This window comes from Podarcis muralis, chromosome 11 (genome assembly GCF_964188315.1).
Source record: "Podarcis muralis chromosome 11, rPodMur119.hap1.1, whole genome shotgun sequence".
NCBI lineage: Eukaryota > Metazoa > Chordata > Lepidosauria > Squamata > Lacertidae > Podarcis > Podarcis muralis.
Genome location: NC_135665.1, coordinates 62,294,665 through 62,320,537, shown reverse-complemented (window position 1 = coordinate 62,320,537; position 25,873 = coordinate 62,294,665). Strand labels below are relative to the sequence as shown.

Sequence of the window (25,873 nt, the reverse complement as noted above, 5' to 3'; positions counted from 1 at the left end):
TGCAGCTCTGAGGATGCTCATGCTTTCCTGCCCACCTATGACTGCTATTTATAGTACAAAAAATGCATGTTCACTTGTGTTTCAAAGGTTCACTGCATGTAGAAAATCAGGAGGCAAGATTAAGCTAGAAGCTCTCCACTATTTGATAGCTTTCCACATGCAAGGGGCTTTCAGAACTAGCTTCTCTCACATGAAACATCCATTCTGTGAAACTTGCATCTAGCCTGTCAATCTTGACATCTACTCTAACTGGGCATTTGCATGGCAGGTAACAGCTCTCCAAGAACTACGCCTATCAGATTATTATTTTCTTCAGTTGGCCAGTAATATTTTTTCACTCAATTTGCAAGATAGTCTAAGCGTAGCAAATTGGCTCCTTTTCTTATTGCGACAGAGCAATATTGCACAACTCTCCGGAGACAGACTCCTGCGCAGGTCTTCCAAAACTTGTCAAATGGTGCCAGGAGTCAAAATCTATTCTAGGTAATAATGGAACTGATGTCTCTGAAAAGGAAGAAGAAGGCTTTTTTGGAATTCAAAGCCAGCAAAGAAAGAAAAAGAGGAGGGGACGTGATATTTCAAGCCCCCCCCCCATCACTTACTAATTGCTCTTATATTTATACATTTTCCAAAAAGGAGAAAATGAATGCCTTGTGGGACAGACAGCTACCCTGGTGCCAATTTAACCCGCACACAGATCTGGTTATTGAGTGACCATTGTGCAATCCATTACAAGGAGGGCAGGAATGAGTTGATTATTAGAATCCTAAATTCTCAGTCTTCCTATTACTTTGGAGCAGTCACTTCTCTGCGGCAAAGTTATTTCACAGCCATAGCGACATTCAGATGGGAAATTTAAGCAGAACTTTGTCCCAGATTTTGAGTTATTGGAAGTATGGGAGAAAATACTGTTCAACTGGCAATCCACTGCTTATGTTAATTCAGTGATGGTTCAATCAACTGTGTTCACACTTGGCTTGTTTTGTAGATCTCAGAGCAATCTAAGGAGTGAGTCAAGTGTGAAGGAAATTGAGATTCCCCCCCCTTTCTTCTTAAAAAAAGAGAGAAAACCTACTTTCCAATACCAAAAAACCCCACACCCCACTATTCACCCCCAAACCTGTTAGGTTCCAGGGTTGAGTGCAATAAAAAAAGGTCTTTTCTTGCCAAGTCTTTATGAAACATCTCCAATCTTGCAGAAGATTATCCATGGGGCCACATAATTGGTGTGCTGAGATGGCTGGCAGAGAGAATAATCCATACAAAGTTTGGAAAGTTGTCAGGAGATGGCAGATGAGATGGTCCTGTCAATCATCACTGATGACCATTCTCAAGTAGTTGAGCATGCCCCATCTTTGCCCATAATAGCAAATGATACCAAGGAGCAGACACATAAACTGAAAGGCACATGAACATGCACCTCTTTATCTATACCACAGATAAATCCTATTTTCTATTATCTGTTCTTTTAAACCCACCTTCTCCATTCACAGCGCCACCCGTGTCCCATGCTCTTGATGTGCATTCCCTCAATTCATCCAAGTTGTTTTTAAAGACATCATACAACAACGGCCCAGGACAGAACCCTGCGGAGCCCATTTGTCATTTTCCCCAGGATGACTAGGAACCATTAGGAAGCACTCCTTGGGTTCGGTTAGTTGACCAGCTGCAAACCCACCTCATTCAGCCCACATTTTATCAGCTTCTCTGCAATAATATCATGGACCAAATCCCAGTAAGGCCAAATCCCAGGTTTGACAGGCCTGCTCCTGTCAAGGCAGCCCAAACCTAAATTGGTTTCCTCCGTGGCCGTCTTTAAATCGGTGTCATGCTCCACCGATCGTTGGACGTAATGGAGAGGTCAATTTGAGGTGCCCAAAGTAGGCAGGAAAGGAAAAGAAGATGGGCCATTTTTCATCTAATTGCCTGCCTTTCACTGGAAAGTTGTGGGGTGGGGGTGGGGAGAGCAAGAGAGAATCTTTCTTGTGAGCACTTTTAAGAAGTCGAACAGATTTCCTTAACTTCTTTCTCCCTCAGGCTTCATTTCCAGACTTAGCGGGTCTTACGGTGATTATTGAACTAAATACAATCCTGGGATTACAAATAATTTGGTCCCTGACTCGGCTGTTTCCACCTCTAATTTCCTAAGCATCTGTCATCCAGGCCACAACCTATTCCCACCCCACATCCAGCCAACTTTGCTGAGGCAGCATTATTGGGAGGAATGGGGGGGGGGGAGAGAGAGAGAGAGAGAGAGAGAGAGAGAGAGAGAGAGAGAGAGAGAGGAGCAAAGAAAGCAGCCATGTGGTAGAGGGAAAACAGTGACATGGCAGAAAGGAGGGCACCTCAACCTAGGAAATAAGCCAGAGGAACTGCAGGCTTTTAAACAAGCCTAGAATCAGACACCCAAGGGCAGCTTCTGGGACCCACTAAGTGCCAAACTTTGGCCTGAGACTTTGGCTCGATGGACCCGTGGTGTCTCAACACACAGTTTCCTGTGCCTTCACCGGCTCCAGGTTTGATCTGAAGCTCCCTCCAACAGGTTTACTTGGCAGGTTCTACAGCCAGCCATTTAATTTCTCACAACGCCACTGATGTCACATTGCTCCCTGTGCATGCTGGGAAATTTAAATGGCTGCTCATGGCTGCCAACGCCAGGTCATGGTTCCACTCCAGACATGGAGGCGAACAGACCACTTGCCCCACCTTCTGGTTTTCCAGAGAGCTGGAGGGAGGGAGGGAAGTTCAGAGAATGTCCACCATTTTCATCAGAATCTGATGACATCTGAGGTCAGCAAGTGATCTTCTGAAGGATGTACATCAGGTAGCTTCTGAGTGCTGATCAGAAGTCTGACTGACAGTCCATATTGTATGAGGGACATTTAGCCACCAACCCTTCTCTCTGAAGAAATGGATATGTCATCCCAAATGAGGATCAGAGCTTACACATATCTGCATGTGCTGATTTATATGAATAATAGAATGCAGGTAGGAATAGATGAAAATGTAGAAATAATTGCAATGATTTAAACAGAAATACAGCACATCAAACCCTAACAGGTAAGTCTGCTATCCAGGGGCTCATGATGGATGGATAACTATGACTCCCTCCTGCCCCATTTGCTCTCTTTCCTAAGGATTCTCTCTCATTAAAAGAAGACTTGGACCAGGCAACTCCCCAGTTAGAGGACTGAGTTCCTTAACCATCTTAGGATGTCCATCTTAGGATGTATCCGGATCAAGCCTCCAGTGGCAGGTTCTGGCTTTTAGACATCAAGGGCTCCAGTAGGATATATCTGTCCATTTCAGTTTTTCTGCGTTTCTGATTCTTCCTATTTTAAATTCAGTCCACATCAGTTTGCATTTTTTTTAAAAAAGCGCCGCCATGAAAACCGGCATATTAGTGTGAAATTCACATACACAAATTTGCATGTGATTTTGCCATATACACACATTTTTGCCAACCAATTTCCCCTGGTGCTATTTGCACCAATATATGCATTGTATGCTCACTCTACCCTGGTATTTTCTGTACATGTCACTTGGCAGGGGAAGTACACTGCAAATTTCAAAGGATGGCTTTGTTTCAGAAAGTGAAAATGAGCCAAATTTGCCTTGAAATGCAAATTGAACCAAAATCGTCCCCCATCCTTAGGCTTGAGCCTGAAAAGTCAATGTTTGGGGGTGTTATGTTCAGTCCCAAAAAGCAAGAAGCAATGCATTTCCAGGGCCCTACCATTCTCTTTCGGGGACGCAGGTGGCGCTGTGGGTTAAACCACAGAGCCTAGAACTTGCTGATCAGAAGGTCGGCGGTTCGAATCCCCGCGACGGGGTGAGCTCCCGTTGCTCAGTCCCTGCTCCTGCCAACCTAGCAGTTCGAAAGCATGTCAAAGTGCAAGTAGATAAATAGGTACCACTCTGGAGGGAAGGTAAACGGCGTTTCCGTGCGCTGCTCTGGTTCGCCAGAAGTGGCTTAGTCATGCTGGCCACATGACCCGGAAGTTGTACACCGGCTCCCTCAGCCAATAAAGCGAGATGGGCGCCGCAACACCAGAGTCGGTCACGACTGGACCTAATGGTCAGGGGTCCCCTTTACCCTTTACCATTCTCTTTTGCATGAAAAACATGTTGACAGCGGATGGTTGAGGGGGCACAATATTCTTTTTCCTTTGAGGAGGGGCAGATGATATATGAATTTTCCATTATTATTATTTTTAAAAAAGACACTTTAAACAAGCATTTTAATAGTATCTTAAGCCCATTAAACAAGCTTTAAAGAGCTGTCCTAGAGTGTGTGGATGAAATCTGTTGACTATGGAAGACTAATGAGCTTCGTTTCCCCAAGGAACACGAGTGCTGCCTCTCAGGAGGCCTTCTTCCACGTCAAATTCCATTGATTTAACGGAGGGTATGATTTAAAATTGATTTAGCTATACCACTGCAGCTGTGTAGATGCTCATAAACTGGCACATGCCAAATGTATCCATTTATCTTGGTTTCCAAAAGGAGCTTGTCTGAACAAAGAGAGGGGCATCCTCACCACCCCCAAAACAAGACAAATGAGGTATTGTGGCTCCAGAGTTGCAGTTAAGAAAGAGCTCTGCTCCAGAAGATTTCTGGATCCAGTCTCACCTCATTTGGTGATCTAGGTTTTTCTCATTGTGTGATCATTTTAAGCAAGCCTCAGTTTGAGATGTGTGCAAATGGCCTTTTAATCCTTTGGGGGAAGGATATAAATCCTACGAAAGCAGCTTACAAGTAACATGCAATGTGATTTTTTAAAAAAGGAATACAGTCGTACCTTAGAAGTCGAACGGAATCTGTTCCGGAAGTCCGTTCGACTTCCAAAACATTCAGAAACCAAAGTGTGGCTTCTGATTGGCTGCAGGAAGCTACAGAAGCACTGTTGGATGTTTGGGTTCCAAAGAACGTTTGCAAACTAGAACAATCGCTTCCGGGTTTGCAGTATTCGGGAGCCAAAACATACAAGTACCAAGGCGTTCGTGATCCAAGGTATGACTGTATTGAAAAATGCTTTTGGGGGTCCTTCTCACAGGACAGTTGATGGTAGATTGCTCTGCAGAGATGAAAGTCTAGCTGGAGCAAGCAATAAGATGGCCTTCACATTTTTTCAGATAACATCCATTTAAAGCACTTTACACCACTTTGATACCCGTGGAGAGTCCTGGAAACTTTAGTAAAGAACACAAGAGGAGCGTGCTGGATCAGGCCAATGACCCAACATCTTGTTCTCATAGGGGCCAACAAGATGCCTGTGGGAAACTCTCAAGGAGGAGCACATCCAAAAAGCACTCACGCTTCCTTCAGTTTTTATCAACTGATATTCAGAAGAATTGCTGCCTCTGACTATGGAAGCAGAGCAGAGCCATCATGGCTGGTAGCCAGCAACAACTCTCTCCTCCATGAATTTGTCCAGTCCTCTTTGAAAGCCATCTCAACTGGTGGCCATCGCTGCCTGCTGTGGCAGGGAGTTCCATAGTTTAACTATGGTCTAAACCACAGAGCCTAGGACTTGCCGATCAGAAGGTCGGCGGTTCAAATCCCCGCGACGGGGTGAGCACCCATTGCTTGGTCCCTGCTCCTGCCAACCTAGCAGTTTGAAAGCACATCAAAGTGCAAGTAGATAAATAGGTACCACTCCAGTGGGAAGGTAAATGGCAATTGCGTGCGCTGCTCTGGTTCGCCAGAAGCAGCTTAGTCATGCTGGCCATATGACCCAGAAGCGATATGCCGGCTCCCTTGGCCAGTAAAACGAGATGAGCACCGCAACCCCAGAGTTGTCCGCGACTGGACCTAACAGTCAGGGGTCCCTTTTCCTTTATATCTCCATATGAAATCATGGGTTTTTACCTGGGTTCAGTCCCCTACACCTTCAGTTTAAAAGATCTCATGTAGAAAGGATGGGCTGTTCCATTGCCCAACATCTTGAGAAGCTGCTCACCTTCAAAGCAAATGTGTTGCCCTTCAAGCATTGCCATCCTCTGTCTCCCATCATCCCTTCCCATTGGGCAAGTTGACTGGGACCGATGGGAGATGCAGTCCGAAAACACCTGGAGGGCGCCACATTGACTCCCGCTACCATTGGGTAAGATGGAACAATCATCTGGCGCAGTAGATGGCACTTCCTTTTCTGTAGGAGTCCATGGTCCAGGGGTCAGTTTCGTAATGTGGAAAAATGCCCCCTGGTTCCACTGCTGTCTCAGGATTAGCCACTTAGCCACAGCCATAAAGCAAATCCACTGAGGTCCCCCCTGCTCTGCTCAATACATTCTTCACAGGTCAATAATCTGCATTTAAAGGGCGCATCTTGTCCCAGTGTCCAGCATGACTTTTTCCCCCCAATTAGCTTTCATTTACTTCCAACAGAGTACACATGGCTGCTCTCGGAAACTCTGAGCTTTTCAAAACGTCTCTTTTAACCGGCTTAATGAAAAATGACAGATGATGAATTCATAAGTACATGCGCACGCGCGTGTGCAGGAGAGAAAATAAGAGGTCCCGAAAGCAGCCACCAGGAAGAAAGGGGGGGGGACTCGCTTCCGTAACTAGATTAGGCAAATCAGGGAACAAAGAGCTACCCTCAGCCATGCACATTCTTTTTATCCGATGGGTTGTACATTGCTGATCTGCCATTGTGCAATCTGCAAAAGCGTGTGGGAGGGAGGGACATAGGAGATTGAGTTTTGGGTGCAGAGCTAAGCCAAATATTTGTAGTTTGCATATTTGGGGCTCAGTATATATATTTATACAATATATACATTATACAGTCTACACAGTCTATGGAGAGTCCGATGGACTGCAAGAAGATCAAACCTAGCCATTCTGAAGGAACTCAGACCTGAGTGCTCACTGGAAGGACAGATCCTGAAGCTGAGACTCCAATACTTTGGCCACCTCATGAGAAGAGAAGACTCCCTGGAAAAGACCCTGATGTTGGGAAAGATGGAGGGCACAAGGAGAAGGGGATGACAGAGGACGAAATGGTTGGACAGTGTTCTCGAAGCTACCAACATGAGTTTGACCAAACTGCGGGAGGCAGTGGAAGACAGGAGGGCCTGGCGTGCCCTGGTCCATGGGGTCACGAAGAGTCGGGCACGACTAAACGACTAAACAACAACAACAACATATACATTTTCAGCAGGGGAGGGGGAGAGTGGCTCAGCAAATAGCACACACTCCCCAGTCATTTGTACTGGTGAGTTGGTGTGATCAAACGCACCTCCGTCTTTCCCCCAGACCTTTTCTGCTGCTGTCTTCAGCAACCTCCTCGGAGGAGTAGCAAATGGGTCTACACCCCCAATCAGATTCACAGACATCTGAGACAGTGACTCTTACAGTGAGGAAGCTCCAGGGAGGAACTTGGATTTCAGCTCCAAGTTACACTGAGGGCCCCCTCATTGCTGCCACTGGGGTGAAGACCTTTGGCAGAGAGGAAACCAACTGGAATCAATAGTGGTGACTCAGCAGCAGAATCTGTTGAGTAAAGATAATAATTTATAATAATAATAATAATTTATTATTTATACCCCGCCCATCTGGCTGAGTTTCCCCAGCCACTCTGGGCGGCTCCCAATCAGTGTTAAAAACAGTACAGCATTACATATTAAAAACTTCCCTGAACAGGGCTGCCTTAAGATGTCTTCTGAATATCAGGTAATTATTTATCTCTTTGACATCTAATGGGAGGGCGTTCCACAGGGCGGGCGCCACTACCGAGAAGGCCCTCTGTCTGGTTCCCTGTAGCCTCACTTCTCGCAATGAGGGAACCGCCAGAAGGCCCTCGGCGCTGGATCTCAGTGTCCGGGCTGAATGATGGGGGTGGAGACGCTCCTTCAGGTATACAGGACCGAGGCCGTTTAGGGCTTTAAAGGTCAGCACCAACACTTTGAATCGTGCTCGGAAACGTACTGGGAGCCAATGCAGGTCTCTCAGAACCGGTGTTATATGGTCCCGGCGGCCACTCCCAGTCACCAGTCTAGCTGCCGCATTCTGGATTAATTGCAGTTTCCGGGTCACCTTCAAAGGTAGCCCCACGTAGAGCGCGTTGCAGTAGTGATTCTGTGATTCTGATTGGGTGTGCGTACTTGTGTGACTCATTTCCCCAAGCCGGAAAAGTTGTCGAATTAGCTTCTTGGAAATAAACATGGAGAGATGTTTCTTTCACACCCATTTCCCCAATAATACAAAACAAGAAGAGGCAATCTGGTTCAAGCCAGACTCCTCTAGTCCAGCATCCTGTGCTCACATTGGCCAGCCAGATGAAAATAATAAGACAGGAACAAAATAACATCAGAATAGACTGCTACATCAGGCCAATGTGTACTTCAGCATACTGTTCTCACAATAGGTTTTGCCATAGAATATGCATTTTCCGCAAATGCAGTTTCCACTAAAATCTGCATATTTACTTTTGTTCACACCCTTTGGGACTCAAAACTGCTCCGCACAATCAGGAGGAGTGGGCAATCCCACTGAAAGTTGGGTTCTAACCCGCAGGCAAATTTGGGAATCTCAAATCGGTTCTGCCTGCTGTGAAAAGCAGCCTAAGCACATTCCACCCCCGGTTCCTACCCCCTTCCTATACGAAGAGCAGCACTGAGGAATCTGAGGAGGTCCTCCTCTCTCACTCCTTCCCATCCCATCCCTAGCTTGTTACGCTATTTTTTATTATTATTTAATAAAGCCCAACAGTGGGGATACTTATGAATCAAACCACATAAATCATGAAGCCAGAAACATATTATAAATATATACATATAGGGCTTTCCCAGCTAGTTGGAGTTATTAATCTGGCTCCGAGCCTGACACTGGATTTAAAATATTAAGTGAAATTGCTGCCCCTTGGTTGCTTTTGCACAAAGAGAACAACACACACACCATAGTAGATTCCAGTTTTTATACATCTCAGATAAGGAACAGATTAAATAATGGATGAGATTCCCATTAGTTCTTTTCCCCCCTTTTTGCTTACTTCAAGTGGTCTCCTCTCTCTGTGTTCTTTTTTAATCAAAATGACTGCAGCGCCGAATATTTTTGCATTGATTTGGAAGTTTCTCTCACCAGCCGCCACCTCCCTTCCCTCCTTGGCACTCATTAAATTTGCATTTACACATCTGACAATGCTTTTGTGTCCAATCACATTAGATGAAGCCGCTTTTGTCTCAATGGGCGAGCAACACTTCTCTTTCTGAGGAGCTCCAGGAAGATCACAGGGCCCTTCAAGGCCTTGATCTAACTGCCCAATGATGTCTTGCAGAAGAGAGATTTCCTTGGACTTCACTGGCTTCCAGATTTTGCGGAGCCGGGTTGCGGGGAAGAACGCTGTTAGAGGACAAAGAGCGCACTTCTTTAATTTTAAATGAAAGAATGGGGTCACAGTGCCGTCGCAAGCCACGCATACGAGGACGTGCGAGGGCTGTGTCACACGCTACACAAAGGCAGACGTCAGCTTCCGGCAGGGTGGATACTCAACAGCCAACCGTGGCTTCCATAGCCCAGGTCTTGTTTGCAAATATAGGTCCACACTCAAAATCTGAAGTAGCCTTCAGAGGTAAGTAGAAGTGGTACCTTGGGTTAAGAACTTAATTCGTTCTGGAGGTCCAGCTAATGGGGCCTCCTGCTGCCACCGTGCAATTTCTGTTCTCATCCTGAAGCAAAGTTCTTAACCCGAGGTACTCCGGGTTAGTGGAGTCTGTAACCTGTGTAACCTGAAGCGTCTGTAACCCAAGGTACCACTGTAATGGCATTTGCACGATTAGGGCAAGTCCATTAAGACCTGGCAGAGAGGGGGGTGGAATCAGGTTCAGGACTGTGGGTGAGGCGTGATAAGATGGAAAGAAGAGACCTGAAGTCTAGAACAGTTCCTACAGAAATATCATGTGACACGGTCCATTTGGGTTGTACCATTTTGCTCCAAGTGGGACAAGCTTCTGATAGGATGGCCCTCCATGTGAAAATCACTGCTTGGCTTTGAAGCATTCTAACCTGGCCTGCTTCCTGATTTGCTAAGTTTCTGCAAGCGGGGAGGGAGACTTCTTTTTTAACTAAAAAATACTGGGTGGAAGCTTTCAGACATTTGAATATTGGGACCCACAGTCCCGATACCACATTATTTTAGGGGATTTGCAATTTGCTTGGAAATGATCTCTATAGAAAAAGTATTACCAAAGTAATCTCACCAAGAAGAGACATTTTAAGATATTTTGATTAGGGGAAAATCCATGATCGTTGATATGTTAAGCACCAAACCACACAACCTTTTACACACACTGTTTTCTTGTGTTGAAGTTAGCACAAGTCAGGTTCATTGTCTGCTCGCTCCATCCCATAATAGTTACAACACATCACCACCATACCACAACCCACCATATCTTTTGAGTATGTTGATGGACAGAACTGGGGAGGTGGGGAAATGAGTACATAATCAAAGAAGTCAACACGGGTTGATTTTCAACCCCCTAAAAGATGTCAAAAATGGCTTCACAGTTTCCATTTCCACAACTGCAAAAATCTGGAATTTTGCTTCCTTAATAGCAGGGTTTCATCATGTGAGAAGAATAGTGGGCTGCAATTTAAACAAGCACTTTTAACATGTTAAGCGGTAGTTTTCCATCATTGTAATCTCACCCATAGGAAAGTTTTCCTGACATTCAGCCAAAATTTTCCTTTGCTTAATTTCCTTCTACGACACCTAGTAAATTTCCCTTTGTACTTTCCTAAGCACTTCATCTCCCTCTTCGGAGTTTACACCTCCTGCAGATATATGGAGATAGATATCATCACTCCCTCAGCCATCGTTTGGCCAAGCTATACATATTTGGTTTTTTAAATCTCTCCCCATAAGTCATTGGCTCAGATCCCTTCATCATTTTTGTTGCTCTTGTCTAAACTAGAATTTGCTAGCGGCCTCCAGGATGCTAAGGTTTGGAACCATCCCTTCCTCTAATCAACCCTTGAGCAGATTCAGACGAGGACACAAAAGTCACGTATATATGAGAAAGGCCTACAAGTCAATAACAGACAATCTCATTTGCATGAAGAAGGTTCTAAATTCAATCCCTGCCATCTACTGGGAGACCGGAAATCCTAGCAAGTGGCTGCCAATCAAAATTACGGAAATAAGGTGGGTCCTGAAAATATTGATCTCAAGTGTCAGAAGCTAGGTTAAAGGTGTGATTTTCAGCATTTGCTAAAAGCTGTAGAATGAAGGGGCTGCCACGGAGAAGGCCCCACTAATGCGCTCTATGTGGGGCTACCTTTGAAGGTGACCCAGAAACTACAACTAATCCAGAATGCGGCAGCTAGACTGGGGACTGGGGGCAGCCGCCGAGACCACATAACACCGGTCTTGGAAGACCTACATTGGCTCCCAGTATGTTTCCAAGCACAATTCAAAGTGTTGGTGCTGACCTTTAAAGCCCTAAACGGCCTCAGTCCAGTATATCTGAAGGAGCGTCTCCACCCCCATTGTTCTACCCAGACACTGAGGTCCAGCATCGAGGGCCTTCTATTATTATTATTATTACCTACGGGACCGCCTCTCCTGGTATACCCCGCAGAGGACCTTAAGGTCCACCAAGGACAACACCTTGGAGGTCCCAAGTCGCAAGGTGGTTAGATTGGTCTCAACTAGGGCCAGGGCCTTTTCAGTAGTGGCCCCGACTTGGTGGACGCTCTGTCACAAGAGACTAGGGCCCTGCGGGACTTGACATCTTTCTGCAGGGCCTGCAAGACAGAGCTGTTCCGCCTGGCCTTTGGCTTGGACTCAGTCTGATCCTTATGTTTCCCTCCCCTTATGGTTTTGATCTATGGGCTACTATTAAAATGAGGCTGCATTTTAAATTATATTTTAACGTGTGTTTTAAAATGGTTTATTTTTATTTTATTTTTTAATTGTAATTTTACTGGTGTTAGCCGCCCTGAGCCCAGCTCTGTCCAGGGAGGGCGGGATATAAATATATTATGATGATGATGATGATGTTAGCATCTTCCTCTTGCTGAAAGCCAATGTGAAGACACTTAGGACAAGAGGTGGGATTTAATGCCTAATTAAATATAAATGTACAAAATGACATTTGCAAGTGTTCCTTGAAAATATGTGAACCCCGCTTCCTCAGTGAATGCAGCCCTCCCAACTCTCCTCGCCCCCATTTGAGCAATCAGTGTGGCTTAATATACAGATTTTATATTTGGATTCTTCACTGCTCGCTTTCCTCTAGCTTTTCCTCTCCTCCCCACCCCGTTCCTGTAGCAGAGAAAGGAGAGGCCATATTTCATAGACTTTACAGTGTTCAAACAACAACTGTGCCTGATTACACTGAAGCACATCACTCACTTTAGAACCAAATTTACCCACACAAACTTGGTGTTCTGGCGCCGTTTATTACGGGGAGTTATTGCTCTCAGACTGCTGACTCAGGAGCCGGAGTGTCAGAAAAGAGTTCTATATGTAAAACTGGAAAATCCTCACTGACGACACAACCTTCCTCTTTTTACCTACCGCCATCCCACCTCCTCCTGTTAAAGAGAGAGAGAGAGAGAGAGAGAGAGAGAGAGAGGGAGAGAGGGAGAGAGAGAGAGGAAGCCATCTAACAGAGAGAACAAAAGCACCCAAAAACTGGGTCTCTAACTGTTCTATTTTTGGTTCAAGCTCAAGGTATATGATGGGGTGAGTCATTTACAGCCCAGCCTTCTGCAACCCACTTAAGCTGTAGGTTGTAAATTGATTTACCTCTGTTGAAGTCAATGGGACTTGCAGCCGTTTCACACTAAAGTATTTTAAGGAACAGTGGTGGTGAATATGAGTCAATTTCATACGGAGGCAGGGGGAAAACCCCAGAGAAATTCTGTCCGCTAATCCATTTCCCTGGCTGAGTGCAAGATATTTTTCTTAAGAAAGCTACCCTTTCTCCCAGATTTCAGACATTCAGTTTCACTGACCAGGATTGCAAATGTTGACTTCAGTTACAGGCCCTGGAGATTTCTTGGCATTTATTTGTACTCAGCTCACACTCACACTTTATCATGGGTTTTGTAGTCCTGGTGTCACATAAACACACATTATTGTGCAAACTAGCAGAAGGAACTACTTGAAGAGACACACAATATCTCAGCTTCCTGTAAGCCCTAGAAAATCATGCTTCTGAGGCAGAACCCGGCTTTATCAAGAACGCGAAGGGCTCTTCCATAGAGGAGGGCAAAGATTTATTCTGTGCCTTACCAGGGTGCATGAAGAGAGCTAATAGACTTGGGTTACGGGAGGACAGATTTTGGGTGATGCTAGGGATGGCCTGAGGATCTAATTCTGTCTTGTTTCTTTCATGTTGGTACTCAATCATAGGTCCATTCCCTCCTGTTTGGTGCAGTTTTTTTTAAAAAAAAACCAATAAAAATAATAATATACAGTGGTACCTCGGGTTAAGAACTTAATTTGTTCTGGAGGTCTGTTCTTAACCTGAAACTGTTATTAACCTGAAGCACCACTTTAGCTAATGGGGCTTCCCGCTGCAGCCATGCTGCCACTGCACGATTTCTGTTCTCATCCTGAAGCAAAGTTCTTAACCTGAGGTAATATTTCTGGGTTAGCGGAGTCTGTAACCTGAAGCCTCTGTAACCCGAGGTACCACTGTATATACACTGTATATTAATTTGTTCTGGAGGTCTGTTCTTAACCTGAAACTGTTCTTAACCTGAGACACCACTTTAGCTAATGGGGCCTCCCGCTGCCGCCGTGCGATTTCTGTTCTCATCCTGAAGCAAAGTTTTTAACCCGAGGTACTATTTCTGAGTTAGCGGAGTCTGTAACCTGAAGCGTCTGTAACCCGAGGTACTATTGTATATATGATTGCATGAAAAGTCTGCACTTAAACTGTACACATTTTGTACTCCTTCTGTTCGCACTATTTATATTTCTTTTTTAAAGAAAAGAAAAAGAAAGCAAAACATTCACTTTTCAGTGAATTCCTCTTTGAAATACATTTTTGTCCACTTCTGAAATGCAAAACACACTTTCTCACGCACATTTTGTGCGCTGAAACTGCACCGAAGAATCTGGAGACTGGGATTTGCGTTCTGATCTGAAAGTGTGAAATAACAGAAGAAGAGCCTTACTAGATCCTTTCTCTCTTGTGTTCCCTCACCCCTAACATGTGATTGTGGAATAGGGGGTCTCTCAAGCTTTGATTAACCCCACCCCGCAAGGAATAGGAAAACCTTGCCTTCATTCTCTTCTTTGGGGAAAGTCCATAGTTCAGTGGCATGGCATCTGATCTGTACAGAGAAGGTCCCTGCTTCAGCTTCCAGTGGTATCTCTAGGTAGGGCTTGGAAGCAACCTTGCCTGAACCCCTGGAGAGCCACTGCCGGCCAGTGTTGACAACACTGAGGTAGATGAGCTTATGGTCTGGCTTAGAATCAGGCAGTTTATGCTGCGATTCAATCATCCGCCCCAAGGGAGACGGAGTGAGTTGGAAGTTTGCTTTCAAGATGGCTAACCGTATCTGACATTTCATGGCTCAGCAGGAGAAATCCGTGATCGTAGCAGCTCTAGGAGTATGTGCACATGTGTGGGAGAGGGAGGGAGGGAGGGAGGGAGGGAGGGAGGGAGGGAGGGAGGGAAAGAAAGAGAGGGAGGATGTGAGTATCTACTACACCCTGTGTTTCTACTATCAACTGACTTCACTCATGCATGTTTTGCAGTGAAAAGCTCCCCTCACAGCACATCTCATTATAACCAAACGGTCAGTGAGATGGAAATTCATGTTTAAATTTCAAAACAACAGCGTATTGACCCCTGGAGTCTGTGGTGTCTACATTTTTAATAACTAGGGGGCTGGGGGAGTAAGGGAGGAGCATGGAGGTTGGTTTGAGCGGACTTTCAAAGGCACAGGGGTTGAGCACAAAGGAGCATCGCTAGTCCTCACTTAACCTTTTCTCTTTGCAAAAGTATATAAAAAAAATATAGAAAGGCACCTTGAGGTCCAAGGTGAATGTGGAAGGAGCAGAGAGATAGGTTTGCCTGGATGCATCTCAAAATCAAATATATTCCAGGGCTCGTGCTTGGATTTTGCTTTGCTTTGAATTCTAGGTCGGAAGCCGAGGAGGCAGGAGGCGTGTTTGTTTACATGGGGAGAAACTGCTCAGCCGTGTGTGAGTAAACAATGCGCCTCGAGGAGGATTACCGCCACTACTCTGCAGGCGCCATGCATGTGCCCGTCCACGTGGAGCAGACCCAGCTCCCTCCCCGCTCCCGCCCTGTGTCATCTGCTATCACAGAGATTCAAATCATGTTCTTCGCCTCCCTAGCACATTGCAAGGGTTTAGGCAGGGCGTTTTACAACCACACGGACATTTTCTGAATAGGAATAAATCGAGGGGCTCCATTGAAGTTAACTGAGAGATTAAAGCACCGAATCATAGGCAATAAGACCTCTCCTGCATGTGTTTGCGTACGCGCATGCATACACACACACACACACCCTCCTAGTAAAAGCAGCATGAATCGTACATATGCGCCATTGCAACTTGCAATATATTGCAATCTCTCTTGCAGTTTTGCAATGAGTTCCATCCACCATGACCCATGGATTCTAGAATATACCTGAAGGATAATACCTGAAGGAGCGTCTCCACCTCCATCGTTCTGCCCAGACACTGAGGTCCAGCGCCGAGGGCCTTCTATTGTTGTTGTTGTTGTTGTTGTTGTTGTTGTTGTTGTTACCTACGGGACCGCCTCTCCTGGTATGCCCCACAGAGGACCCTCGCTGTGAGAAGCCAAGTTACAGGGAACCAGGCAGAGGGCCTTCTCGGTAGTAGCACCCACCCTGTGGAACACCCTCCCACCAGATGTCAAAGAGAAAAACAACTACCAAACTTTTAGAAGACATCTGAAGGCAGCCCTGTTTAGGGAAGCTTTTAATATGTTATTGTATTTTAGTGTTCTGTTGGAAGCCGCCCAGAGTGGCTGGGTATAAATAATAAATTATTATTATTATATTATTATAAAATTCTCTGGGCAGCCAGTTTGGTGCAGAGTGCATCAAAAGACTCGTACCAGAGACATTGGTGTTCTTGCCCGGGATCAGACTCTGGATGACTGGCACAGCCACCAAAGTTTAGCCAAGCCCACTTTCCAAGTTACTTAGAAGCACACACCTGGTTTTGTTGCTGCCGCTGCTGCTACCTGCCCCTAGGTCTCATCACCCCTAGTTTAATAACCCTGTCTCTATTTCTGCCTGGATTAGAGGTGCTTCTGGGTTCTGGGCCTCTGGGTTCTGTATACAGTATGTCACATTTCTGCATGGTGGCGGCAGCATGTAGATAAAACATGCCTCCAATATATGTGCCTACACATGCATGTGTGCCTGAACACTAAATCGCCATGTTGTGCACATCCTGTTCTGTTACACAATGCAGAAGCTGAAATAAACCTTAAGAAGCTCTCTTATAATGACCCCATCTACCCAGTTGGTCCAGGGACGCGGGTGGCACTGTGGATTAAACCACAGAGCCTAGGGCTTGCCGATCAGCAGGTTGGGGGTTCGAATCCCCGCAACGGGGTGAGATCCCATTGCTCAGTCCCTGCTCCTGCCAACCTAGCAGTTTGAAAGCACATCAAAGTGCAAGTAGATAAATAGGTACCGCTCCGGCGGGAAGGTAGACGGCATTTCCGTGCGCTGCTCTGGTTCGCCAGAAGCGGCTTAGTCCTGCTGGCCACATAACCCAGAAGCTGTATGCCGGCTTCCTCAGCCAGTAAAGAGAGATGAGCGCTGTAACCCCAGAGTTGGCCACGACTGGACCTAATGGTCAGGGGTCCCTTTACCTTTACCTAGTTGGTCCATCTACTCAATATCTTTGGCACTGAATGGAAGGAACTCACTAGGGCACAGACTCTAAGCACTAGGCTGCTTTGCCTGGAAGGCGTGAGCTGGCAGGAGAGATCTGCAAATGCAGCTACAATGACCCACATTGCTAAGAGCAGGAAGGAAGGAAGGAGGCGGCCAGAGATTTACAGCAACCAGCAGGCACAAGTGAAGCACTACTTTATGAACTCCACCATTTATTGACTGGCCATGTTGTTTACTCGGGGGGAGGAGAGGCTGGTAATGACATTTTTCCCCTTGCAGTTGTAGAAGGGATGGAAATGCCTTTTAGCATTTTAAAAAAAACACACAACCAAATGCAGCAAGAGAAATAAATTTCAGGAGGCAGGTTCTGAACATTCAGAACCCTGACCAGTCCCAGGCCAGCGGGGTCTGGTATGGAATTGTACCCTTTAGTTCACACTGAATAATATTATTTGGGGTGTGTGTGTGGAGAGATAAATTAAAGGCATCTGACATGGCTTAATACGGCTACTGCTCCACCTTACTCCAATTATAAGCTATGTTCAGATACGTGCCTGATCATATAGGTTGTGTGTGTGTGTGTGTTTGTGTGTGTGTGTGAAGGCTAAGCTTCACCTTCAAAATCCCCATCTCATGCTCTTTCAATCTCTGCTCAAGGGGATGAAACTGTTTTTTTACAAACATTGGGGGGGGGGGATCTCTCCTATGAACAGAAAACCTGGCTTACTGGATTTTTCTGACAGTGGGGGAACAGTTTAATCAAATGTGCTTGAAAAACCGCTCCGAGCACAAATTTGTCACAAATGTGGTATATAACTAATCAAACAACATGTTCCCCTTCATGCTAAACATGTAAACATCTAAAAAGCAGCTGGTTTGCCCAAGGTTGTGGTGTGGTAGAGTTTTGTGGGCCTGGCCCTGTCTGCACCCTCTTTTTCTATCCACTGTGTGATAAGGCAAATTGTGCTGGAACACAATTCAACTCAGTGCTGTTATGGGTTGGTGATGGGGGGCAGGGGGTAGGTAGTAATATTTACGGTATATAAGAGTCCTGAAGTCTCCCTATTCTTACCTTGAAAGCTTCCAACAACCTCATTTGGGTCAGAGAACTTGTATTTTGCAATGCATCACATTGGCGCAATACAAACATAAATTTAGTGTTGGTGAACATTAGAGTGACACTGAAGGTGTGGTCACTCTAAACTGCCTTTCCAACTAGCAAAATGGGGGTATCCCAAGATCCATCACAAGACTGGAATGACAGAAAAATGAGGCAAAGAGTAGATGCCTCCACAAAAGGAAGAAATGTATTTCAACTGAGTTCTACTTAGATTAGATCCATTGACCATAATGGACTTTAGCCATGTTAATTCATTTCTATGGATCTACTCTGAGTAGAAGTAACATAGAAGGCAAACTTGGGTGGTTGTGGGGGAATCAATACTGCTCAGCTTCAAAGGGTGCTTTTATCTTTCCTGGGAGAGGCAACTCTCCTCTTGCAAATCTGAGAGCTGGGCATGTTTAGCCTGGAGAAGAGGAGGTTAAGGGGTGATATGATAGCCATGTTCAAATATATAAAAGGATGTCACATAGAGGAGGGAGAAAGGTTGTTTTCTGCTGCTCCAGAGAAGCGGACACGGAGCAATGGATCCAAACTACAAGAAATAAGATTCCACCTAAACATTAGGAAGAACTTCCTGACAGTAAGAGCTGTTCGACAGTGGAATTTGCTGCCAAGGAGTGTGGTGGAGTCTCCTTCTTTGGAGGTCTTTAAGCAGAAGCTTGACAACCATATGTCAGGAGTGCTCTGATGGTGTTTTCTGCTTGGCAGGGGGTTGGACTCGATGGCCCTTGTGGTCTCTTCCAACTCTATGATTCTATGATTCTATGATTCCCTTTGGATTGAGAAGGCAACTCACAGACAAATTGTTTAAATTTTTAATCCACCAGGGATTGATTATGTTAATGGGATCTTCAAGTCCTGAGGGTCCCTAGCTCTGTGGCAAGGAATTCAAAAGCAGCAAGTACACACTGAGAAATATATAAAATGGCCTTTGCCAACCTGGTTGTTGGACTACAACTCCCATCAGTCACAGGTGGCACAACAGCTGGGACTGATGGGTATTGTAGTTCAACAGAAACTGGAGAGCACCAGGTCAGCCAAAGCTCATATCAAACAAACAATCTTTATTACGGTCCAGAGACCAACAAAACATATCAGTATTTGAAGATGCCTTATGCCTTGGGCAGGACAGCCAAAGTCCTCCAGATGTTGTTGGATTCCAACACTCATCATCTCCAGTCGGCATGGCCAATGGTCAGAGGTAATTCAACATAATCTGGAGGGCTGCTTTCTACAAACCCAGAACATTTGCCTATTTTTTTCCAGGATTGTCTGCTTTGACTCCATATTGGAAGGGTCAGGGCCAAACCTGGGACCTTCTGCATGAAATGGTGTATGTGGTCTTCTTACCACAGAGCAATGGATCTACACCTGAAGGATCAAGCAGGAGTGGTGGGAAATTCTCTAAACTCGCAACTTCAGAAATACCCAAATTAAGCAACTGATTTTCAGAACTGTCATGTTTGCTTATTCATCCCTCCCCTCCACAAATTTGTCTCATCCTCTCTTAAAGCCTCTAGATTGGTGGCCATCACTGCCTCCTGTGGGGATGAGTTCCATAGTCTAACTGTGAGCTTCATGAAGAAGTGAGATCCTCCAACCCCCTAAAAATGTTGGGCTTTACTTATTCTTTAGCCCTGTGAGGTAAGTCATGCTGAGAAGGCATGGTTGTCCCATAGTCACCCCACAAATTACAAAGCTGTGGGGATTTGAATTCACATCTCTTCTTCTAGAGATGTGAGGTACACACTACAGCTTCTAGAGTTTCTCTTCTGGAGGACCCTCCTCCCAAATAAAACAAAATAGTGACTGCAATGTGGGGGCCTATGGACTAGAAGCCACCCAGACAGGAAGGGGGAAACAGAGGGTTGTACCCAACTAAACTCTACTCAGAGAAGACCCATCGAATTTAGGAGACCTAAGTTAGCCATGCCTGTGAACTTCAAGGGGTCTACTCTGAATATGCCTAACGTTGGCTACAGCCCAGACAGATCCAGATGAAAAACAGCAGGCCGCTCCTCTACTCTTAATGACTATCTAGAACAGCGGTTCTCAACCTGTGGGTCCCCAGATGTTGGTGGACTACAACTCCCATCATCCCTGAGCTCTGGCCTTGCTAGCTAGGGGTGATGGGAGTTGTAGTTCAACAACATCCGGGGACCCACAGGTTGAGAAAGGCTGATCTAGAAGAAGGATTTGCAGCTGCTGTAGATCTTCTCATGCCTGCATTAAAAGTTGCACCTCTTCCATCCTACTGCTAAAGGTACTTTGTACCTGGTCATCCTTAGGAGAGGTGGAAAATATGGTTATATACAGCTAAAGAAAAACCTGGAAGAAAAACCTGTAAGGCTTAACTATTAATTGGGGGATTCTGAATATTGGAGAAGTAGATAAATGAAAGATTGTTCCAACTTATATTTTTTTCAAAGGCAGGTTCAGGAAGCATGGAAGGTGCAGACCATCCTTGACCTCTCCTTAAAGCCTCTGGCTTCATCCTTCTTGGGAATATGCATTCAAAGGCAGACAGAGAGACAGCAGATCTTCGCACCACTCTGGCCTCCATCGTGTTAATCTCCTGGGGCTCTTGCCACTTCTGCCGCAAAACCAGCCTCTTGATGGATGGGGATGTTTACCCACCCCCAAATCTCAAGCTTCCCAGCCCTTCCTGCCTCCTACCTAGCACCAGCCGAGTCAGCAACTTCTCCCTCTATAAAATATACTAAGCAAGCTGCAAGTTTGCAGTCTTCCCAAGATTTATGGGCAGGCCTTAAATGACAGAGGGGGTTCTCTTTCTTCTCCCCTCCCCTCGCCTTTTTGTCCTTTTAAGGTTTTATAAACAGTGTTTTACACAATTGTGCCTCTCTCTTTCTCTCTCTCTCTCCCTCATCCTTCCCTGGGACAATCATATATTGCTCTTTGTTCGTTTCCTCCTCCAACAACCAGGTCTCATCTTGAGCTTCTGAAGTAAACACACAAAGGAGGGCAGCAGAGATGAGTGTGCCAGCTGCTTCTCCCCTGTTTTGGTTCTTGAGAACTTGTGAAATGAGGAACCTCGTAATAATAATAATAATTTATTATTTATACCCCGCCCATCTGGCTGGGCCTCCCCAGCCACTCTGGGCGGCTTCCATAGAAACCAAAAATACAGTAAAATATCACACGTTAAAAACTTCCCTGAACAGGGCTGCCTTAAGATGTCTTCTGAATGTCAGGTAGTTGTTTATCACTTTGACATCTGGTGGGAGGGCGTTCCACAGGGCGGGCGCCACTACCGAGAAGGCCCTCTGCCTGATTCCCTGTAGCTTTGCTTCTTGCAATGAGGGAACTGCCAGAAGGCCCTCGGCGCTGGACCTCGTAGAAGCTCCATGTGCCTTTGAAAACCTAACAGGGCTCTAAAACGTGCAAGGAGCCTCCGTCAGTACAGATCACAAGTTCACCCTCCAACTCATGAAGCATAATCGGATGCTCTCTTCCTCATGAAACTTAATATAGGAGGGGTCTGCTGGGTCCGACTAAAGGCTATTCCAGGGTCCTGTTCTCACAGTGGCCAACCAGATTCCCTAGTGGGCAGACTGCAAGCAGGACTTGGGTGCAACAGTGCTCTCCCCATTTGTGATTCCCAGAAACTGGTCTTCAAAGGCACGGTGCCTCCAACAGCGGAGGTAGAAAATACCCACCTAGCAGCCTCCTATTTCAAAGCCATCCAAGTTGGTGCCCAGCCAACTCTTCTAAGGGCGAGTTTAACTATGTGCCGTGTGAAGAAGTACATTGTTTTCTCCCTCTTGAATCTTCCATATTAGTCCAACCTCCTGCAATGCAGGAATATACAGCTGTCCCATCTGGGGATCGAACCTGCAACCTTCATGTTATCAGCACCATGTTCTAACAAACTGAGCTATCCACACTGCTGTCATTCAGCTTCATTAGGTGGCCCCAAGTTCTACGATTATGAGAGAGGGTTCTATCCATTAAGCATGTGTGTCTTTAATCCACATTTAGAATACAGTGGATGCTTGGGTTGCAAACATGATCCGCGCAGGATGCACGGTCACAACCCGCAGCATTCACAACCTGCAGCGCCTTGTCTGTGCACACGCAGGTTGCAATTCGGTGCTTCTGCGCATGCGCAATGGCTGAAACCCAGAAGTACCCCGTTCTGGTACTTCTGGGTTTTGGCGGGTCCGTAACCAAAAGAAACGCAACCTGAAGCGTCTGTAACCTGAGGTGTGACTGTATTTGTAGAGGGGCATTGGTCTCTCTCATATGTGCACAGACATACCGTAAATGGGGTAGAATCAGTTTTCTGGAGACAGGCAAGGGCGGGGGGCTGTACTATTTTATTTTGCAAGTTAATTTGTTTAGCAAGTCCCATCTGGAAGACTTGACACGGGTAATAAGAAGTTGAACACCAATGGCATATATCCTATTAAAATGAGATTACACCAACTAAAATATAGCAGATGCTACTCTTCCCCACCCAGTCACACCCCCCCAATCACCATGCCATATTAATACTGGCTAGAGAAAAAAAATCTCAGCCAAAATCAAACTATTCTCCAGAGCAAGGATCAGAACATGTATCCGAAAGGATGTGTGTCAACACTTTCTGCACATCTGAGTGAGCACCGGTCACTGTCAAGACATTGGGATGTTGGCGGTCGAGGGCTTCCAGGTTATGGACCTAACACTTTGATCTTAAAACATTACAGCACCAGATAGAATAATCAAATTGTAGCATTGGAAGCGTTACCAAGTTTAGTACCCTGCAATGCAGGAACCACAGCTAATGAACCTCTAACAGATGGACACCTCCCTGTTTAAAAACCTCCAATGAATGATAGTCCTCTCCCTTCCTCCCTACTCTTGAACAGCTCAGCACCAGAAAGTTCTTCCTGATGTTTAGTCAGTATCTCCCTTGGTTCAGGTTGTTATAAGAAAAAACTACTCCTTTTCCCCTTATGGGGTATCCAAGAGCCTGTATAGAGTCCTTAAGTGGGTTCCCTATCAGTAGGAGAAAATAACAGAGGCCAACCAGAGTATATTGAGAAGCAAAGTGGCTAGGAAGCCTGATCTTTATTGCAATAGAAAAGTACGGTTGCCACAGGGTCCCCACTCCCCACACACAGGAGGGAGGAGAGAACCCAGAACAGTGGTGTGCAAGCCCTTATATAGACTTTTGAAATTGCCTACCCTGTAGTCCAAGACCACCCACAAATCATCCCCAGTAGTGATGTATGGAAGTGAGAGCTGGACCATAAAGAAGGCTGATCGCCAAAGAATTGATGCTTTTGAATTATGGTGCTGGAGGAGACTCTTGAGAGTCCCATGGACTGCAAGAAGAACAAACCTATCCATTCTGAAGGAAATCAGCCCTGAGTGCTCACTGGAAGGACAGATCCTGGAGCTGAGGCTCCAAGACTTTGGCCACCTCATGAGAAGAGAAGACTCCCTGGAAAAGACCCTGTTGTTGGGAAAGATGGAGGGCCCAAGGAGAAGGGGACGACAGAGGACGAGATGGTTGGACAGTGTTCTCCAAGCTACCAGCATGAGTTTGACCAGACTGTGGGAGGCAGTGGAAGACAGGAGTGCCTGGTGTGCTCTGGTCCATGGGGTCATGAAGAGTCGGACACGACTAAACGACTCAACAACAACAACAACATCATATTACCCCTCAGGACTCTTTCCATTGACAAAACTTAGGGGCCCAAAGATACCGTCAATCTGACTTGGTGTAACCAATTATTTGGAACTTCCTGATGAGTCAGATACTGTGGGTGCCCCCGCAGGCCCAATGGAGGGATGAGATTGCAGGGATGGGGAAGAGGAAACTATAAACTCCCTATGGCTTACCCTCTGAACCAATGGCTTGCAAAACCCTCTTAACATTCTCTTGGCTGCAGAGCTGTCAAGGCTGCATGGCTGCTTATTGGCTCATAGCAGGGAGTGCACTGGGGAACTCTCTTTACAGGGAAAAAAATATGCATTCTTGCAGAGCTGTTTAAAGAAATGAAGGGCTGTCATCTCTCTGATGATATTCAGGGGAGGGGGCCAGGTATGATACAACCTGGAAATGAAAAAAAATGCAGCCCATGGATGGAGGCCTAACTTAGCCCATTGAAGAGTTAAGAGAAGAAGGGGAAAAAATCCTTATTCACTCCTATGAATTAATAATTGATTTGGTAACAAATCACTAATGTTGCCGTCGTCATGGTGAATAAGATAATAAATGTGCCCTGTCCAGGGATTGCAATGTTGTTGGAATTGTGCTGAAATTATTCATAAATGTGCTTTCTCTCACTGCCCCCCCTCAGAACCCTCCAACTCCTGCTAGTTTAGCGTTTCTTTTTAATCTCCCTCAGCTGTCACATTAGACGACAGAGCGTTAAGTGGGGGGGGGGGGAGAGAATGGGGGAGCGCTGTGGAAGCACATTGTGTCAAGTTTTCAATAGAGAAGAGACACAAATTAGAAAACAAAGGGCCTCTCTCCATCCCTTTTCACACTTCTCCTCTCCCGTAGAAGAGCAACTGCGGAAAAAGCCCGGAGCTATTTAATAACTCGCTGGCGTGAATTACCTCGGGTAATAGCTAACCTCTCTCGCTGTGGTGCTCTTGGCGTGATGAACCTCACATTCCAGGTGGGGCTCGATGCCCAAAGGGGGGTGCTGAGGTCGGATGCCAGAGACTTTGAAGTTACTTATCCTTTGGAACACCGATTCTGTAACACTCACATTTTAATTACATGCCTTTTATTCAACTTTTTTGGCCTGTTTTAAGCCTCCCACTTTCTTTTTCTTTCTTTTTAAACCAAATTTGGGGAACTGGCGGCACTCCTTATCTTGTTGGACTCCAGCTTCCATCATTCTTGGCCAGTGGCTGTGCTGGATGGGGATAATGGGAGTTGCCATCCAAAAATAAAATAATAATAATAATAATAATAATAATAATAATAATCTGTCCCCACCTCAGTTTTAAACAGTTTTGAAGAACCAATACATAGGCACTTCAGCATGCTAGAAATAGAAGCATAGAATAATAAACCATGGTTTGTCAGACCAGTCTAATAAACCATGGTTTGTCAGACCAGTCTAATAAACCATGATTTGTCAGACCAGTCTAATAAACCATGGTTTGTCAGACCAGTCTAATAAACCATGGTTTGTCAGACCAGTCTAATAAACCATGGTTTGTCAGACCAGGGTAGTCACACCTGAGCCAAGAAACTGTGGCGCTGGTAGCCCTCTTTCCTAAACTACATGCAGGCTAATGTTAGAAGTTTGCGATGGCATGGGACAACCCACACAACAAAGTCTAACTGGAGGCCCAGATGCAGTGAGGATATGCTGGGGCAAAGGAATACCAGGAGACATGTGGGATCCAAAACGTGTGAAGGGTACCGGGTTGAGGAAGGCAGTTTGGGCTGATACATATGCTTTCGGTTTTCTCATCTTAATAATAATAATAATAATAATAATAATAATAATAATAATAATAATAATTGGGCAGCTCCCAATCAAGTGTTAAAAGCAATACAGCATTAAATATTAAAAACTTCCCTAAACAGGGCTGTCTTCAGATGTCTTTTAAAGATAAGATAGCTGCTTATTTCCTTCACATCTGAAGAGAGGGTGTTCCACAGCGTGGGTGCCGCTACCGAAAAGGCCCTCTGTCTGGTTCCCTGTAACCTCACTTCTTGCAGTGAGGGAACCTCCAGAAGGCCCTCACGCTGGACCTCAGTGTCCAGGCTGAATGATGGGGGTGGAGATGCTCCTTCAGGTATACTGGGCTGAGGCTGTTTAGGGCTTTAAAGGTCCACACCAACACTTTGAATTGTGCTCAGAAACGTACTTGGAGCCAATGCAGATCTCTCAGGACCGGTGTTATGTGGTC

General features: G+C 45.6%; 1 protein-coding gene across 11 annotated transcripts in view; it reads right to left on the bottom strand.

Annotated features, from left to right (window-relative positions):
- The window catches only part of CELF4 (CUGBP Elav-like family member 4), a 797,596-nt gene that overhangs the window by 567,163 nt on the left and 204,560 nt on the right, over window positions 1-25,873 (bottom strand). The window lies entirely within an intron of this gene.